This window comes from Gopherus flavomarginatus, chromosome 5 (assembly GCF_025201925.1).
Source record: "Gopherus flavomarginatus isolate rGopFla2 chromosome 5, rGopFla2.mat.asm, whole genome shotgun sequence".
In the NCBI taxonomy this organism is placed as follows: domain Eukaryota; kingdom Metazoa; phylum Chordata; order Testudines; family Testudinidae; genus Gopherus; species Gopherus flavomarginatus.
Genome location: NC_066621.1, coordinates 14,372,724 through 14,391,326, shown reverse-complemented (window position 1 = coordinate 14,391,326; position 18,603 = coordinate 14,372,724). Strand labels below are relative to the sequence as shown.

General features: G+C 47.0%; 1 protein-coding gene across 1 annotated transcript in view; it reads right to left on the bottom strand.

The window, feature by feature from the left end:
• Positions 1-532, bottom strand: part of SLC26A9 (solute carrier family 26 member 9) — a 49,084-nt gene extending 48,552 nt beyond the window's left edge. Inside the window, exon 1 of the mRNA XM_050952334.1 lies at positions 438-532. The gene's annotated coding sequence lies outside the window, so the exon portion shown is untranslated. The remainder of the gene's footprint in view (positions 1-437) is intronic.
• Positions 533-18,603: the final 18,071 nt, after the last annotated feature.

Below are 18,603 nucleotides of genomic sequence, written 5' to 3'. Positions count from 1 at the left end.
CTGATTTAGGTTGCAAACTCTTTGGGGCAGGGACTTGCCTGCAAAGCACCGCGGACTGAATGGGTGCAGCACAAACCCAGGTAACAGACCAGACCCACAGGCTCTGTAATTACTAGGAACTCTCCATGCTCAGGCAAATTGCCACCAATTTCAGAGGGAGTTTGTGTGAGCAAGGCCTGTAGGGTTTGATCCCATAATAATTAATTCCCATATTTGGCTCTTGTAGCCTTTCTTCATAACTCAGACCCCTTGATCTTTGCTGTTGCTAATTCCTTGGCATATCTGCTGCTGCAAATCTCCTTTGGAGGAAAAAAAAAAATCATTCAACAACCAGGTCTCCAAATATTGAAATTCACACCCTGTGGCTGTGCAACCACAGTGCGAATCCCCCACGCCCACCCAGACAAAGAGCACCATTGTTGGGAGCAGGGACTTACCTTCACCTTTGCTGGAGGGAAGAAAGGACTAATTCTGCTAGGTGAGCTGCAAATGTGTCAAGAAAGCCCAGGCAGAGAGTTGCTCCCCAGGTAGAGGTGTGCAGAGGACTGTGCTCAAATATAAACCAGTGAGTCATTTATAAATCACCTCAATCAAGGGGACTGAGGGCTGTGCTTGGCTCCTGATTGGCTTGCTGGGCTTGTTACGAAGTGATTGCAAGCAGTACACCCAGGCTAAGCCCAGGAGATAGCAAAGGAGATAAGGAGAGATCTGAAGAAGGACAGCTTTTTAGTGCCCCCCCTTCAGAATTAGGTTGTTTGATCCCATTGTACAATTCCCTCCATACACCCGGGTCCTCCGAGACAATAGAACATATTGAGTGTCCCCCCCAGGCTTCCCCAGCATTCGGACTCCCATTGTGGGAGAAGATGCTTTTGTTGACCTGGGCTACGGTTTCCTGGTGCATTGGACAGTGACTCCAGCCTGTCTTTGTGTTCTGGCTGCCTCTCAGCATCGGACAAGGACAATGGAGTGCATTGTGCCAGGTCCTGGACTCCCAGAGGTTGGGCTTTGAACGGAGGATTGGCAGGGGAAAGCGGTTGCTTTCTTATTTCCACATTCAGAGGGATGAGAGGGGTGGAAAGGACAGAGGAAGCCGCGGCTGGTCTGTTAGGCAGCGAGCACTGAGATTCCCCACACCGATGGGGCTCTGCCTGAAGAAGATATTGAGAGACTGTTGTGTGAATAATAATCACATCGGCAGTGATGTTATAGTGGGAGTAAAGTTATCCAGGGACATCAATCCTCATTGCTTCAGCGCATGATCGCCAGGGAGAGTCAGGAGGGAATGTTCATCCACTGTCCTGTTGTACGGAACTGCACATGTGAGTGCAAAAGGAGAGTTTTACAACATCCTCAAGTGCACTCACCATGGGATACTGATGGAGAGAAACGCTCAAGCTGTAATCCATTGGTCTGTTTCCATATGGTCCAGAGGTTGGGTCCAATCTTCTAAAGTGCTGAGTGCTCATGTCTCTTTGAAGGTGACCAGCACCTCAGAGGGTGCAGCCCTTAAGATTTTAAAAATATGTATTATTATTATTTATTACTTATTTTTATTATCTTAGCACCAAGGCCCTCAGTCCTAGCCCAGGAGCCCATTGTGCTAGCCACTGCAGAAACACAGAACACAGAGGCAGCCTGCCTCCAGGAGCCTAAAATCTAAATATAAGACAAAAGGCAACACACAGGCATAGTCAGATGAGAGAGAACCAGGAAGCAATGGTCAGCATGACAGGCAGAGGTCTCTGAACACCCACAGCTGAGTTGTTGTCAAGTTTGAAAAGCGAGAAGAAAGACACCAGTGTGGAGTGTGTGTTGGTGGGGAGGACTCCAGCTGGGACTGGGGCATGTTCATGGAGATACGGGGTTGCAATTTCCTTGCCTTTCAGCCTCTGCACTTCCTCAGGGCGGGTTGAGGGAAGAGTGGATCAGGACCATTACTATTTCTTTGTATTACGATAGCCCCTGGCAACACCCAGTCCAAGCTCAGGGCCCCATTGTGTGAGGTAATGTACAGGCAAGTACCAGATCCTCCCCCAGCAACAAGGAGAACAGAGACTGTGCTGGCCCCAGCCCTGCTCGGCCCCAGGCATACCAGTCTGTCCAGACCAAGGGAGCAGCAGGAGGTCCTTTGCAGGGACATCTCAGTGTCTCGATACACTTGTTCCAGTGGAGATGGGGTTCCATGCACCCCCACTCCTGATGGCAAATGGAGATTCTCCCGGGCGGAGGGGAGGGAGGGGCAATAGTGGTTGTTGACATAGAAACGAGGCCACGTAGGCTCAGTCCTTTGGGCACCAAGAGGAGAGACATTCCATTCCCCTCCCCTCCGTGGATTGTTTATTCAAAATGAACATCTGAGACAGGGCTGCTGGTGGGGGGCATGACAGGGAAGTGTTTGGTGGTGGGACGAAGGAGGGACATAAAAAGGAAAAGCAGCCCCTTCTCCCTTTGTGAATGAAAAACTGGGACAGCCCACAGTACAGGGTAGGGTGGGAGGATGTTTAAAATCCAGACGGGATGTTTTTCTAAACTCTCTGCTCTAGGAATTATTGTGGAGCAGGTCTCTGGCCTGGGTTACACAGGAGGTCAGACTCGATGATCACAATGGTTCCTGCTCGCCCTGGAATCTATGAAGACAGTACCTGCCTCATGGGGCTGGCAGTCCAGGTGTCAGGCAGGACGAGACAGGTGGACGAAAGAGACGGATGGGCTGGGGAGGGTCGTAGGTGAGGTAACCAAATAACCAGCATTAAGCAGGAAAATAGACGTTCTGGCTGGCCCTCTGCCTCACCAAGGCCCAAAGCCTGTAGGCATCATGGCTGAGGAAGGTTTCAAGGAGGAGTTCAGCCTTACTAGTGTTCTTAAAACCCACTCTCAGGATGAGGGCTTGAGGGGATTTTCAAGAAATAACTCAGGCACAGTCAATGCCCAGCTCTTTGGTGCTTGGCCACACCCAGCCCTCTGCATGCGTGACCCACAGAGCATGGACATTCAGTGCCACGAGATGGGGATGGACCCAGCATGGCCATTCTATATGTGCTGCCCACTTGTGAGATCAATAGCACTCAAGACTCATGTTTCCCCAGCTGTGCGCAGAGAACTGGTAAGGGAACAAACTGAGAGTGAGAGGAAGGAGAGGAGGGCAGAGGGGGCAAGGAGGATGATGGGGGGAAGATGGAGTGAGCTGAGCTGGGGTGACAGAGGGCAGAGAGAGGGATGGGGACTGGTAGAAAGGGCAGAAAGGGCAGAGATATGACACTTTATGCCAAGTTCCCAGCAATTAACTTGCCCTGAGATTCCCTGGGGAAAGAACTCTGATGCCTTGTTTATTCCAAATCACAAGCCCCATAGACACCATCAGTTTCTCACCATTAACCATCATTAATTCAGGAAGCTAATCACAGTGTCTAAAGTGAGCAAAAGAAACGTCCTGCCAGTTCAGCAGATAAGTAGGAGCCGAGGGTTGATTCATTGCCTTCTGAGAGACAGAGGTCATAATTGCCCAACAGTTCTATAAATATCATTAATTACCTGTATCACTTTCTTGTAAAAGGGCAGCTTGATATTAATGAGCACAGGGAGCCCTCAGAAACAGGAACCACGTGAGGGCCATGGGCAAAACCGTTCCAGGCTCAACAGCTCAATGTAGTTCTAGTCCTGCTCCCTTCAGCAGCAGAGATGGTGATTTGCCTCCTGAACTCCATTATTAGTATCATTTGCGTGACGCTGGCAGCTCAAGATCCTCACTGAGACCGCGCTTGGCTCTGTACAGACAGTCCCTGCCCTGGAGAGTTTGCCATCTAGACAGACAAAAGAGTGGGAGGGGAACTGGAGGCTCAGAGAGAGGCAATGACTTGCCCAAGGTCAGTGGCCAAGTTGGAAATAGGACCCAGGAGTCCTGGCCGTCCCATGCCTCCCTTCTAATCATGATCGCACTCATTTTGTAAACCTTTCAGCCACAGCATTAGCAGAGTAGGTCTATTAGAGGTGTGACTGCAGCATGTGGAGACCTACCCGAGCAAGCTTTGATCTAGCCAGCCCCTATAACAATAGCAGTGAAGCCAACCACAGTAGCATGGGTTAGCCACTCAGGTGTATCCCCAGTGTCCCAGGCTGGTCTGTGCAACCCATCAGGGCTGGTTCCAGGGGTTTTGCCACCCCAAGCAGTCCCCTCACCCAAAAAAAGAGCCGCAATTGCGATCTGCGGCAATTCAGTGGGAGGGCCTTCGCTCCGACCGGGAGTGAGGGACTCTCCGCCGAATTACCGCCGAATAGCTGGACATGCCGCCCCTCTCCGGAGTGGCCGCCCCAAGCACCTGCTTGCTAAGCTGGTGCCTGGAGCTGGTCCTGCAACCCATGCTGCTGTGCTGCCAAGGCTTCATTGGTATTGTCACTGGAGCTAGCGCGAGAGGAGCTAGCTCAGCTATGTCTACACGCAATGCAGTGTAGGTACGCCGACAGTTGGCAAAACTGGATGCATTTGGGTTGCCAACCCTTCAGGATTGTCCTGGAGTCTCCTGGAATTAAAGATTAATCTTTAATTAAAGAGTATGTCATGGGCTGACACCTCCAGGACATCCAACCAAAGCAGGCAATCCTAAGATGATCTTTCTGCCCTGTAAAGCTTCTGCTACTCCCCCAGCAGGGAATTGAGCACCATGGATCCCCCTGAATGCACCGAGCAGTGTGTGTGCCATAGCAGAGCATAGGCGTCATGCATGGGGCCAACCCAGACACTGGTTTAGACTTGGCAAAAAATCCAGCTGGTTTGCAATGTACCCAAAAAGTGGAACCTGATAGCCAATGTCGGCTCATTGCAAAATTGAGGGCACAGCTGCAGTCTAAAGCAATGGCAGCAGCAAGTGAAACGTAATCGATTCCAGCCAATGAATCTGCCATCATTTCTGCCCCTTCGCTACTTGAGTCAGGCCGTGGTGCTGCGTGAGCTCATACGGACTCCCGGCAGGCACGGCAGGAAATGGACAGTGGTCCCAGAGGCCTATCTGCTGAGCTCTGGCAGATGGAATAAGAGTTTTTAAAGATTAATTATATTCAGATCCTAAATCTGAACAGTTTTAGTGACCCGGTAGCAAAGCTACTGGGCTCTGAGCTATTGGCACATGTGCTGATCCAACCCCTCTAGCCGCCTGTTATCCTGCCTCCAGCAATGACCAGTCCTATGTACCTTGGAGGAAGATGTCAGGAACCTTGTAGCAGACAAGTATGGAATAACCCGACCCTAGGGGAAATTTTCCAGTGGCATCCTCAGCCCTGTGCTACCTGTGTAACTTCCTAGAGACCCACTAGTTCAGGGGTCACGTATGCACAGAGCCACAATCCCCTCGACCTCGTTCTGGGTGCAGAACAATCTGAATGAGGACAGCACACAGGATACGGGATGCAAAGCCCTGTAAAACCTACCCATGGCTGCTCCCGGTGCTAGGTGCTTTGCAGGACACCAGCTTTGGGGGCAATCTCAGATGTGCTCTGGAGATAGAATATTTGCTTCCTCCAAGATCTCCCCAGCAGGGTGTGGAATAGATCAGCCTCTCTAAACAGAGGCAAGTCACTTGCCTTTGTGGCATGAGAGTGGTGGTGTCAAGGACAAAACCCAGGTTATTGAGAGCATCAGTAGAAAGCTTCAAACTGGGGCTTAGCCACCACAGAAATAACCCAGCAGGCAATAGCTAGTGGAGATCCCAGCTCAAAGGGAGGCAATCCAAAGTCAGAGGCAATCCTCCAAGTGATTGGAACTTCTGTTCTGGAAGTATGGCAGTTTCCCCCAGCACAAGGCATTACACCGAAGTCCTGGTGGGCATGATCCTGTGAGGTGCTCAGCCCCATAGCTCAGCCCCCTACTGGATCAGGTCCCATAGGGCCATTGAAGATCTTTTGCCAATTTTTGCAAGAGTCGGTGCCACACTGCTGACCTCTGGCTCAAGTAACTACGATTCTGCCTTCAGTTCCCCCTCTCCCCAGCCCCAGCTGGAGGCTGCATTTGCCTGTACTTCCTGTCCTAAACTGCAGGGCTGTGAAACAGCTGCATTATTCCACCCCATTCAGTGCTGGCTGGGATGGAGAGAGAGCGTGTGCGCACGTTCATGTGTGTGCGCATGTGAGGGACAGAGAGAGCAATCAGTGTGTAGGAAGCTTTGCAAGATCTCAGTGAACACTGAAAAGATGGGAAAGAGGAAATGTGGCTGCTCTGGCTAGAACCTCATGACCTTGATTGTGCATGCTGTGCAGCTCTTTATCACCTGCTGTGATAACAATGCCAAGCAGGGGCTGTGTGGGTTTGTTTACAAGTGATTAATATTAGTGGATGGATTGCACTCTTAGCGGCAATAATTCAGTACTAATTTATTGCTAAGAACCCTGAGAAACCTGCCCTGGAGTTCATGGCTATAACTTAAAGGAGGGAGGGAGAACGGCTTCCTTGGGATGGAGGGGGTAGGAGCACACGGGGATGCATGGTGGGCTTACTCATATGGAGTTACTGATCCTAGCAGGTGTCCTGCAGCCTCCAGGGATCCTAGTTGCTTCCCTTTTCTGAGGCTCTAGTTTTGCTTCTGGGGTTTCATTTTGGTTTGTTGTGCAGAGATGAGTCCTCTAGGCAAAATGAACATCTGGATTCCAAACATGGCAAAGCTCATGAGCGTTGGGATTTGGGTGTGAGTCAGACCCATTACAAAGCAAAATTCAGTCCATGCCTGGAAGGGGTTGTTGACACCCCAAATGGCAGGGGTGCTCCTATCAAAGATTATAACAATCCAGCCCATTATAAAGTGAAGGGGGCAAACTGGGTTCCATACCAGGTTTCTGAAACTTGCACGGCGAGGGGTCTGGTCCTGGGGGTCAGCTCAGACCCAACCCTTGTCCTGTATTAAAAGTAGAATATCACTTCATACCATCAATGATGAGCCTATGACAGCTTGTCCTGAGGATGCTCCTAATTTACTGACTGGTCCCTCAGTGTCCTGCTGGAGGATGATCGGGGCAGAGACCTCTAGAAGCTCAGAACCTCTTCTGTGCGTGCAGCTCTGATTACATTCAGTTGTTGCTTTTTCCTAACCTGCCTCTGGACTCTGTTACTCTTATTCCAAACACTCCTGGGCTTATATACGATTCAGTAAACGACACTCCTTTTGCTCAAAATGGTACAGAAAAGTTGTCTGATGCCCTGTAGTCCAGGCTACCATTAGCCTAATAACTCTCCCTCCCCCAGTCCATGCTACAATCAGCATCAACATTTTGCCCCCTCCCTCCTTGCATTTCCTTCTTTTCTGCTCCCCCTCTTCTGCCAGTGGCATGAAATAAACTAAAAGGAGTAAGAAGAAACACAACAACATTTCTAGTCTCAGAGCTGAGTTTCCTCTTTTCCTTTTTCTGTTTCTATTTCTTCCCATTCACTTGTCCTTTCCGTCTCTTCCACCATTTCCTGAGATTGGAAGCTCCTTGGGGCAGGGACCATGTTTTTGCTCTGTATTTGTGCTGCACCTAGCACAATGGGCTCCTGTTCCAGGAGTGGAGCTCCTAGGCACTGATGATAATTTGCATTATCAGACCATTTTATCTTTTTCATCAGGCAGTTGTTTCTCCCCATGGGTCACGGCAGCCTCCCCACTCGCTGTCTATGTGGGTTGGGTGTGAACAAGCCAGAAGTGTCAAGGATTTTCCAGTGGAATAGGTGAAAATGTAAGATGGTGAGTGGAAGCTAACTAGCTGCTCCTAGCCACTGCCCACTTGATGTTCTGAACCACCCTGCAGTGAGCCACCAGCTTACCATAGTCTCCTTTTAGCCCAGGAGTTGTACTTCTTAGACAGGAACCAGGAAAGCAAAGTGACCCAAAGTGTTTGTGAAAACTCCTTTTCTTACTTAGCAAAGCTGCTCCCTTTCAGAATATCTGCTATTATCTCCTTCATGCAGCAGGGGCTCTGGGATCTGACATGCTATACAGAAATGCACAAAGGCATTTTGATGCTTCAGCATTAACAATTGTAAGTCTGAAGATGGGGTGATTTCATGCCGGTGATTAGGAGACATTCCAGTTGAGGACCCACACCCTGGACATTGAGGGGCTGGGGAGGAGGGGGTACATTTAAGCATTGGTTGTATACACTGTCGTAGATGTAACTGGGTGGATGAATTTTCAGCTCCTGGTCACATTGCATGTGCTTATGCAGACCTTTGCCAAGAAAAGAAAAGCGGGATGAACCTGCCAATGAAGCCTTCATGAAACACTGAACACATTGGGCCAGAAACTCAGCATCGCTCCGTAGGCTTCAATGGAACTCCCCTGATTGACACTGGCTGAGAATATGACCCATGTAGGCCTTGCCTCCAATTGCAAACAAACCACGTTTGTCCCCTGCGTAGCTGCATTTGTTGCTGATGCCCGTGGACAATTTGTACATGACGTGTTCTCGTGCAGAGAAGAGTTAAGCAGCTAGCACTGTATTCTCCCTCCCCACACAGGCTTCCTGCAGGGCAGGGGCATGCGGCCATACTCTGCCTCCTGTAAAATGACTGACCTGCCTATGACTCGATTACATGAGACCTCCCAAGAGCATGGCTGAAGGTTCCAGCTCTCCACAGAAGACCCATTGTTTCAGGGAAAGTCCTTCCTTATCCTTTTATTTCATCTAATCCTTCCTGATCCTCTAGTTGATCTCCTGCTTTGACCATCTCAGTTTGAAAAACAACAGCCAAATACCCCTACCTGCCATACCCCATCCCTCACCTTGGGAGCCCATCCTGCACCTTTGCATCATCACGTACTCCAGGGCAACGAGACGGCCATTCTGATCTGGTAGCTTTGAGGTGCGTTGGCCATTCACTTCGCAGTGGGGTAAATAATGGCACAAGGATGGAGGGAACTGGAGAATTACCCCCTTTTTCTCTTCTCCAGAAGACAAAGAACCCCAAATCTTTAAGCTGAAGGTGACCTAGATAACCTGGTCTTCACTGCAATGCTGCGTGGTCTGGTCTCCCAAACTGGCACAAGGGTCAAAAGCTTTACCCATGTAGGAATGAGGAACGGAAAGTCCTGGGAGGAAACAGCTGGATTATTTACAGCACCGTAATAAAGGACAGCACGCAAAGAGACTCCCAGCTTTCCAGTTTGATGCAGCTCCAGCAGGACTTTTGATGCAAAATTACTTAAGGGACTGGATTTAGTGCTGGTGAAAGGCATTCCTTGTATAGGGAGCCCTCTGTTTATCTAGAGCGTAGGTTTCCCAGTTCCCACACACATACTGTCAGCCTGACTCAGCCCTGATCCATGAGGCACTTCCTCTGTTGTTGACAAGGGCAGTTCCCGGCCTGTCCACTGAGTTTGTCAATTAACGCAAAGCATGGTGGTGAGACTTACCAAACTCATCACATCAGTGCCACCAAACATTTAGTAGATGGGAACAACTTTTAAGCCCTAGTGAGCTAGGCTGGATGCATACAGGTGCAAGGGTCTGCTGCGCCGTAACAATGTCCCGAGGCATCTAGCTTCACCAATGATACCCTTTTGAGAATGAGCCTTGCTTTCTGGAAAGGTATGTTTATTAAATCAAGCTCTGACCTCTTTGGAGCTTACAGACAAGGTCTGCAGTTCTCTGCATACACAGGCAAAATTTCCCACACGTCTCCTTCAGACAAACCCTATAATTACTGGTGCTCCACCCTGCTCTTTAAAGGGACAGCTCCCCAAAATAAAACACTAAAAATACAACAATCAGACTGCTATGAACACATCCTCCACATGTGCCTCCAAACACAATGTTTTGCAATATAAAATAATTTCATCCATTATTGCAGGGTCGTCACATTATCCTCTATACACATCTCCCACACGGGTAAGCGGCAGCATTCAAACACAGGACTTTGCTCCTGGAGAATAGTCCTCATCCATTTCAGCTGTGGGGACAATTGGTGGGAACACACGCCATTATGGCTCCATGACGGTCGATCCATATAGGGAGACAGGATATGCAGGCTTCTAGTGTCTTACCCAACTATTTGCAAACTCACATTAGCATTCTGGGGCTTGGGATTCCTGAGTTCTTTTCCTGGGTCTGGGAGCAGAGTGTGGGCTTGCAGTTAGAGACACCATTGCCAAATATAGTTTGATCCTTGTGGGGAATGTCTGCAGGGAAAGGATGGGGGATGTCTGGATCTAAAACCATCAGTCTCTATAGCTATGTCAACAGAACTTATGTCGTTCCTGGGTATGAATATTCCACTTTCCTGAACAACATAAATTACACTGACATAAGTGTTTGTGTGCACAGCACTATGTCAGCAGGAGAAGCTTATGCTGCTGATGCTTATGCTGCTCACAGAGGTGGGTTTTCTGTGCCGAGGAGAGACCTCTCTCACATCGACATGGATAGTTTTCACCAGACATGCAGCAGTGGCCCAGCTTGATTGGTACAGCCGTGGCACTGCAGCGCCGTACACATAGACATGGTCAGCTAAAGGGCCACACCCATTATTACAGGATCCTCCCCATTGTAGGGTCCCAGAGCTCAGGCTGCAGCCCAAACCCAAATGTCTCCACGATTTACTGCCCTGCAGCCCAAGCCTCATGAGCCCAAGTCAGTTGACCCCTGCCAGCCCTAGGTGTTTAATTGCAGTGTAGACTTCCTCAAAGATCCTCCCCATGTTAGCATGGGTCATATAAGTGCAAATTTTGGGCTGTCTGTTCCAAAAGGCAACATTGCAAACTGGCCGGGACCTGAATTTGTTGTATTAGTGACCAATGTTCTATTCCCAGCTGCCCCTGAATTGACCTTGTCCATTCTCTCAGTTATCTTATCTGTAAAATAGGTGCAGGATAATTGCCTCCCCTAAGGTAGCTGTGTAAGAATGCTGAATAAGGTTTGTGAAGGCACAGAAATATTAACAGCACTCAGCAGTAGAATTGGGATTGGAAGTCATATGATCCAGACATGTAGCTTAGTACACTGTCCTTGAGGGGGCTAGGTTATAGTGTGGGGTAAGGCTGCTGTCTGTCTCAAAGAAAATGCATTAAGTTTAGTGAGTTCGTCAGCAGGAATGAATGACAGCTTGGAAGAATACATGCGTGTCACCTGGAAGGTCTAGAGGTTGCAGAAATTTGGGAAAAGGGGCTTACCTGGAATCTTTGCTTTGCAACTGAGCCTATTTCAGATTTTCTTTGATTTTCCTGAACTTTCATCATTGTTCATTTCTCTTCCCTTGAAGATTTCTTTCCATCCCCTTCCCCTCCTACTTTCCTAACTGTGAAAGGCTGACAGGCCTAAGAACTCTGGACCTGAAAATACCCTCATCTGACAGTGAACATAAACAGAGAGATATCATCGAAGCCAATAGAGGTGGAACCTTCAATGAACCGACACAAATTGCATCGTTGTGGACGTCGGGCAAGAAACACTAAGAGAATCTCAGAAGTTCGCTAAGCTCTATTTAGTCCTGTCAGTGGTTCTGAGAGCTATTGCATAGCCTGACATACTTGAAAGTAGGCTGACCAGACAGCAAGTGTCAAAAATCGGGACAGGAGGTGGGGGGTAATAGGTGCCTATGTGAGAAAAAGACCCAAAAATCAGGGCTGTCCCTATAAAATTGGTGACCCTACTTGAAAGTGGAGGAGAAAGAAAGAGAGGAGAGTCTGGAATAAGGAAAGAGGAATTTGCAGCCTGGGTGTGATTATAACAGCGTTGGGTGAGTCTGGCTTTTTGTATTCTACTCCTGACTACTGCCCTGCTTCTTGGAGAGGTCATTAAAGCCAAAATGTTCAAACCTGAGTGACTGATGTTAGGCACCTAACTAAACAGCCTGAGATCCCACCACACCATATGTATCTGAAGTAACTGAGAGTAGACTCCAGCCCACTATCACTCGCAAATAAAGAATTAAGAACCTGATTCTGTTCTCACTTATACCAGTTTTATGCAGGCTCTGACTCCATTGTCGTGAATGGCATTACTTCTCATTTATACCAAGGTAAGTGTGTCCAGAATCAGCCCTTGGGGATATGTCATTTACCCTAGAAAGAGTTTGCAGGCAACATGAGTTTAGAGCTCAGTAAAACCCATTAGACAAGCACAGTATATTTTCATCGGGCCCTTTTGTCATGCCAGGGCGTACAAATCTTGAATAGCTGCACTCCTGTGCCTCATCTGCGGTTTTAAAGAAAATATTGACGAGTTAGGGCTGGCCAATGCACACTTTTGGTACCAATATAACTATATCAGTTTAGTTAAATTGGTACAACCCACTGCTCTAGTGTGGACACAGCTACACTGATATAAAGCTGTAAGTAAAGTTACACCAGCATGAACTCTTTTGTATGGGTGTAAATGCATGGAAACCAGGCAATATTATTATGGGTACAAAGACTGTGTGTACATGAACCCTTAAAAGGCCTGTTGGCACTTAACATCGAAGTCACAAGGAGGGATTTTCATACCTATTTTTCAGCAGCGATGTAGCTGACCTGGTACTGCCAACAGGCTATGAGACATTAGGCTTTACCTTTGTGATCATTTTATCTGTAGAAAAGCTGTCCCTGGCCCAGGACTGAATCTTGCCTGTTCTGGGCCAAAGGCAGGAGAATTTTGGGGAGTAAAATTCTACATTTTGAAAATAATTCTGCATTTGAAAGTAGATACATCCCCAGGGCTAGGAGAAGGTGCTAATAGGGTTGGAATGTCAGAGTAAGATCCATGGGAGCAGGGTTGGCGGGTAGAGGGCAGGTGAATTGGTTAAAGGTGCAAAATAAATTCATTCATAATATGGCATGGCACCTTATCACATGGTTCTGCAACTGATTACATGGCTCTCACCTCCACATATACATATACATGCATATATATGAGTTGTGAAATGTGTATATATGTGTATCCCTGTACATATCTAAGCAGGTCCAGATAACTTGCATCCAAAATTTTGAAAAAGCTGGCTGAGGAGCTCACTGGACCATTAATGTTGCTTTTCAATACGTCTTAGAACACAAAGGGAGTTCCAGAAGGCTGGAAGGAATCTAATGATGGGCCAATTTTTTGAAAAAGATAAATGGGATGACTCAAATAGTTATAAGCCAGTCAGCCGGACATTGATCCCAGGCATGAGAATGAAGTGGCTGATATGGGACTCGATTAATGAAGAATTAAAGAGCGTAAAGGAATTAATGCAAATCAACTTGGCTTTATGGAAAGTATATCCTGCCATAGAAACTTGATATATTTGTTTGCTGAGATAACAATTTTGATTGGTAAAGGTAATAGTGTTGATCTAATATGCATAGACTTGTGTAAGGCATTTGACTGGATATGCCTGCCATTTTGATTTAAAAAATTAGAACAATATAAAATGAACACGGCACACAATAAATGGATTAAAAACTGGCTAACTGATAGGCCTCCAAATGTAATTGTAAAAGGGCAGGTGTTTCCAGTGGGGTCCCACAGGGATTAGTTCTTGGCCCTTACACTATTTAACATTTTTATCAGTGACCTGGAAGAAAATACAGAATCATCAGTGAATAAGTTTGCAGATGATGCAAAAATTGGGGAGTAGTAAATAATGAAGAGGACAGGTCACTGGTACAGAGCCATCTGGATTGCTTGGCAAATTGGGCACAAGCAAGCAATATGTGTTTTAATATCGCTAAATATAAGTATTAAAGAATGTAGGCCATACTTATAGGATGTGGTGGAACCAGTGACTGAAAAAGATTTGGGGGTTGTGGTGGATAATCACCTGAACATGAGCGCCCAGTATTACCCTGTGGCCAAAAGAGCTAATGTGATTCTGGGATGCATAAACATGGGAATCTTAAGTAAGAGTAGAGCAGTCATTTTACCTCACTATTTGGCACTCACGCGACCGCTGCTGGAATACTGTGTCCAGTTCTGGTGCCCACAATTTAAGGAGGTTATTGACAAATTGAAGAGGGTTCAAAAAAGAGCTACAAGAATGTCAAAGGATTAGATAACATGCCTTATAGTAATAGACTTAGGGCATGTCTACACTTACCTCCGGAGCCATCAATCCAGTGGGGGTCAATTTACTGCATCTAGTGAAGACGCCATAAATCGACCGCCGAGCACTCTCCTGTCAGCTCGGGTACTCCACCGGTGCGAGGAGCAAAGGCAGAGTCAACAGGGGAGCTTCAGCAGTCTACCTACTGCAGTGAAGACACCACAGTCAGTAGCTCTAAGTACGTCGACTTCAGCTACGCTATTTTTGTAGATGAAGTTGCGTAACTTAGACCGACTTACCTCCCCACCCCGCATCCCCCAGTGTAGACCAGGCTTAAAAGGGCTCAATCCATTTAGTTTAACAAAGAGAAGGTTACAGGGGTGACTTGATTATAGTCTGTAAGTGTCTACATAGGGAATGAATATTTAACAATGGGCTCTTCAATCTAGCAGAGAAAGCTAGAACATAAGCTTAAGGCTGGAAGTTGAAACTAGCCAAATTCAGTCTGGAAATAAGGCATAAATGTTTAACCATGGGAGCGATTAACCATTGGAACGATTTACCAAAGCTCATGGCGAAGTTTCCATCATTGACAATTTTTAAGTCAAAATTGGATATTTTCCAAACAGTTCTGCATTAGGAATTATGGTGAGGAAATTCTGCGGACCTGGGCTCTACAGGAGGTCAGACTAGATCAGTGGTTCTCAAAGCCAGTCCACAGCTTGTGCAGGGAAAGCCCCTGGTGGGCCGGGCCAGTTTGTTTACTTGCCTCGTCCCTAGGTTTGCTGCTCCAGGCCAATGGGGGCTGTGGGAAGCGGCAGCCAGCACATCCCTTGGCCCACGCCACTTCCCACAGCCCCCATCGGCCTGGAGCGGGGAACCATGGCCAGTGGAGCTGCAATTGCCGAACCTGCAGACGCGGCAGGTAAACAAACCGGCCCAGCTCGCCAGGGGCTTTACCTGAACAAGCGGTGGACCACCTTTGAGAACCACTGGACTAGACAATCCCTTCTGGCCTTGGAATCTATTAATCTATTTCACCCACTACTGAAATGCAGCCATCTGGTGTGCTAACTCCCAGTGTGGATGCTTGTTTGATTTAGTTGGTAATATACGGGAACAGGATTGCTGGAGTTATAACATTTGAGTTGCCTATTTTAGACTCTGAATTTAAAGTATTCTCTCCAGGAAGTGAATGCGACTGGTGAGGGGGTGAAGGTGGGGGGGCTTAGTCCTAACACTGAAGTGTGAACTAGAGGACACTTCTCGAGGCCTCCATTCACAATTATTTGTAGCAGAGTTTGTGAAGTGAGTTTCCCTGGTTTATTTTGGTCCTAGGATATTTAATGATATAATTATGTAGCAGAGGAGATATTTGATGATGTCACTTCTACAAGCCATTGCTAGCTACCTTTTTTGTAGGGTGTAGATTAAAATGCTCTCAAGATAAGATAAGGATTATTTGAATGAAAACAGACCCGATACTGCAGAGGTGAGGAAATCTCCTGATACTCGGTCGTGGAGCAGGTAGTTTCAGAAATCCTTTTTTCACACATGGCTATTATATTACAGGATAAAACCTTTCTTACATGTGGCCCCGTACCAAAAGACAGGTCCGGAGAAAGAATGCAAGAGAGAGGTTCAAATGCAATAATAATTGGGGAACTGAAGCCCCTTCTGAGGCAAAAATCCCTGGGTGAAATCACCCCCTGTGTCAAGGACCAGAGTAATTTGAGTGTGCGACATGTCCCCATCTGTGACTGATCCAGCCTGTGTCAGTTACAGCCACACTGAGGGAGCTCCGGCATGGTAGCAGCTCATGCTTTTAGCTCTGGACGACCCTGTTCAATCCCTGGTGTGCTGGCGAAGCTGGCAATCATCACATACACACAAGGGTGAATTTCACCCTAGCCGAAGCTAGTCCTGTCTCTGTTCTGCCTCAGGGCTTGTCTGCACAGAGCGGCAGCACATGCCGGAAGGGTGTTAATGTATCCTTAGGACGATGCTAACATGAACTAGGTACCTTTTAGAGTGGGCGAGCAGGGTATACACAGGACAGTTAGAGCACAACACATTAGAGCACCTTACAAATCACATGCCTCTAGTGCACTTTTCCAAAGCTGTGTGGACGAGCCCTCAGACTGCCTGGATACGTTTATGCTGCATTAAAAACCCGCAGCTGGCCCCTTGCCAGCTGACTCAGGCTCATGGGACTTGGGCTCGGGGGCTGTTTAATTGCAGTGTAGACATTCAGAATGCAGGCTGGAGCCCGGGCTATGGGACCCCGCAAGGTAGGAGGGTCCCAGAGATAGATGGAGATGTATGTTCAGCCTGAGCCCAAATGTCTCCACTGCAATTAAACAGCCCTTTAGTCCAAGTCCTGCGAGCCCCAGTCATCTGGCACAGGCCAGCTTCAGGCATCTAATTGCAATGTAGCACTCCAATGACTCTGTTAGCCTGAGTTTTGAGGACAAAACACTCCATGATTCAGCCCTACAATAATACTTAGCATTAATCTAGGCTTTGCAAATGGGAGTTGACTTGAGAAGGGTAGACGACGCTCACATCCACACACGTAGGACTGTATACTGCCTTGGCCAAGGAAGCAAGTGGGAGCAGAGATGCTGCCCAATTCATCTTGTGCAGAAGACTCTGGTTGACCAGAACCTGGTTCCAGGAGGACAGGTAGGCAACTAGTTGAAGAAAGCACTTTGCTGCTTCTCTGAGCAGCAAGGAAGTGTGCCTGAGGCTAGCACTTACCGCTGACTTCAGCATATACTTTAGCTGGCTAGGCGGACTGTCCACAGCCCCTAATCCTCAATACGTGCTGGCTTGCAGATGTGGTGTGCAAAGTGCTGTGTAAGCGCAGCCCAACTTTTTGCACTTTCCTTGGCTAAGGAGAGGTCAAGCCCTATTGCTTGGGTAGAGAGAGAAGAGCTCTCTGCCCTCTTGCCCCTTAGAACACCACCTGAGCAAAGCTCATCGACAGTCTGCACGGATATCTCCTTTCTCCCCTCTCCATACGGGAAAGGGTTCTGTCTGCCCAGCATGCCAGGAGTTTGAGTGCACTGGCGAAAGAAGCAGTCAGACTACAGAGATGTTTCTTGATAGTATCTTCACTTCACCAAAGGGAAAAAGAAAACCCCACTGAATAAATAGATAAACCAAAACCAACAAGGAGTCCGGTGGCATCTTAAAGACTAGCAGATTTATTTGGGTATAAGCTTTCGTGGGTAAAAAAACCTCACTTCTTCAGACGCATGAAGTGAAAGCTTATGCCCAAATAAATCTGTTCGTCTCTAAGATGCCACCGGACTCCTTCTTGTTTTTGTGGATGCAGACTAACACGGCTACCCCCTGATACTAGATAAACCAACAGGCATGTTGGCAAGTGCCCTTTGGAGAACATAGTCAAGCAAAAATGATTTAGTTTTCTCCTGGAGGAGGGGGAACACATCTCCAGCCCTTGGCACTTTATTAGCTCTTGAAGTTTGGCAAACAATCTGAGTTATTTTTCTGCCCATCTTTTCCTGTTTGTGAATTACACTGCTCTACAGCCAAAATGCTTCTGAAATAAATGTAGTCCAACTTTACTAATTCTGGGTCACTGAGAACGAAAATGATGCTTAAAATTGTTGATTGGCTCTAGTTTTCAAGATATGCTATTGGGTCAATATATACAACCCTTGACTTGGGAATGGCGGAGGATGAATGAATTATAAAAGGAAGGGATCTCAATTTAAACCAGAAATGACTAAAATACATCTTTGACTGGATCTATGAATAAATCTATGACTGGGTTTGGACAGTACTTGCTTTTTAGGCAAAACAATGAATGATGCAATCTGAAGCTGGTATTGCGTCATACATTATATGAATTGCATCATATTATTCCTAGAAGTCATGGATGATGCAATCATAATGAAGCTTACATCACTCTGCTGAACAAATTGCCCTAGATCAGCTCTAGAAATCATACAGTGTCGTGCTCTCTTATTTGTCAGTGTTTGATTTTGCAAAGGGACACATTTCTGTTTAGCCAAAGTGAGCAGAGATGCCTTGTACTTGTCACCTCATCACACAAGGTGAACTGAATGACCTTGTTAGGGATTTGGAACTACCCAAGAGTAAGGCAGAACTGTTGGGCTCCAGACTACAGCAGTATAGGAATCTCCTGGCAGGCTACGCTGGTCTACAATTTTTGAGAAGTCGTCTGCTTCAGAGATAAAATGTGATATTTATTATGTATTTTGATGTGCTGAATTCAAATATGACAATTAAAACAACTGATTGGCTACTGTTTCTAAGATATTTAAGTTTTTACATTTTATGTCTATGTATATTGTGTAGATAATAGAGTTTTAATCATAAATTGTAAACCTAGGTCTTTTCATGTGTTTATGGTTGCTTTACATGATAATATTTCACCTGTCCTGTTTATGTAACACTTTAAAAATCAGCAAAAGGGTTATATAAATAAAATTGATTATGAAACAAAAGGCAAAAAACTATTATGTACATAGTTTAGTCCTATTCAGTGTCTACTCGGCGCTTCTTGGCTTGTCTCTTGTATTCATTAAATGGAGCATCTCTTGTCACTGTCCAGCAATAGTCTGCAAGCATTGATGGGCTCCATTTGCCCTGAT